General features: G+C 39.7%; 1 pseudogene; it reads left to right on the forward strand.

Annotated features, from left to right (window-relative positions):
* The first annotated feature begins 208 nt into the window (after positions 1 to 208).
* LOC109677494 (putative monooxygenase p33MONOX pseudogene) lies at positions 209 to 583 on the forward strand (annotated as a pseudogene).
* The last annotated feature ends 1,161 nt before the right edge of the window (positions 584 to 1,744 follow it).

Consider the following 1,744-nt stretch of genomic DNA (forward strand, 5'->3'; position numbering starts at 1 on the left):
GCACAAATGCACACACACACACACACTGAAGATTCAACAGCTCCTATTAAACTCAGGGCAAAACCACAGCACTCAAAGTCCTGGCATGGTTCAACCTTGTGATCTCTGTCATCTCTTTCTAATCTTGTTCCTCTACCCTCCTGTGCTCCAGCCACACATCACCTACTTGCAGTCCCTCACACAAAATCTGTGTCTAAATCCTATCATCATGGATCCTGGAAGTGGGGATAAGGACAGCAACTTGTCAGATAAATGGAGTTTCTTTGGACCAAGACCCTGCCCAAAGTCTGATTCTAGAGATTTTAACATCCAGGCCTATAAAGGAGCCCAGAAGCCAACTCCTGTGGATCTGATCTGTGCCTAGGCCTCCAGAATGGCTGCAGATCCAGCAACCTTCAGGCCACCCAAGATAGATGTCCCAGTGATAGAATGAAAGGAACAACCACTTAGAAATAGTAATCCCAAACCCTGGGACTTGAACACGCTCACAATCACTGACTTCAAGAATGCTTTCTATCAGAGGGAGTCTTACCTTGGCTCTGACATAAGGATGGCATGTTTTTCACAAAGCCTATTAAGCTGAGACTAGAGTTGGAAACATACCTGATTTTTGAGCAATATTAAAGTAAAGCTTCTATTTGTATGGAAGAAACCATTCCATACCACTCTAAAGTTAGATTGAAAAAATGTCAGCAGTTATATTTGGGAAACCTCAAGACTTATTATCATTTGTCCTAGACAAGAACTTTAATTCTTGTGTACTAGGTAAATAATGTTTTTTCTAAAACCTACACTTCTTGATACTTTTACCATAATGAATGTGAGCATTGACAAATCATGGCTTATGTGCCCTGGCAAGTTTGGGTGGTTCTAGCTTTGTCTGCTGATAGTGCAGGTGTTGTGCTCCACCTTTGTCAGTTAGGGGGACTAAGACCTGTTTGAGATCTGGGTACAGTTACCAGTTAGACTTGGCAGAGCCCTCACTTTCTAGGCTGAAACTAGAGGTGCTTTGCTTTTTGATCAACCTTATGAGTTGCTTTGTCCTGAAGCCAGTTCTTCATGCCTTTTGGTACCTCTTGGGTCACTGATACAGGAGGGATGCTTCTCTTTCATATGTCACAGAACAAATAGTAGTCTTGCATATCCCTTCTTGTACTTTAATGTAAATTTAATTAAAGATCACTTTGGTTGAAAACTTCCTAAGGGAGTAAATTGAGTGTAGTGATTTGGTATTGATAAATGGATACTAAGCTTTTGTTTTGGTGGTGATGGAGGTTGAACCCAGGGTCTCTTGCATGCTGGGAAAGTGTGGGACCACTGTATTAATGTCTAGCCCCTGCATGTTAGACTTTTTAAAGGTAAAGAATGTGATAAGATCAGTTGAATTATATATTTGAGGTTCATGTGGAATTAATGTCACCCCTTGTTTTGATTTGTCCAGGTCAGGGTTTGAAACTTTTTTTGTTTTGGCATAGAGGTATGGAGAGTAGGAGGAATTCAACATTTTTCTGTAATGAAACCATTTTCCATCAAAATGAGCCTTATAACTTTATGCAACACATCTTATTGAGGACAGGAAGTAAGAAAAGTACCTTTTATTCTTCTTATAGGTACATGTTCGCTGGGTTGATCAGTGTTTCTCAAAATCTTTCTGCTTTTGTTTTGGATGGTATTTTATTTACATAACAGCTGACCTTCTCATAAAGAAGCCCTGGAGTCTAAAATTTTCAGAAAATTAATTTAT

Source organism: Castor canadensis, chromosome 3 (genome assembly GCF_047511655.1).
Source record: "Castor canadensis chromosome 3, mCasCan1.hap1v2, whole genome shotgun sequence".
Lineage (NCBI taxonomy): Eukaryota > Metazoa > Chordata > Mammalia > Rodentia > Castoridae > Castor > Castor canadensis.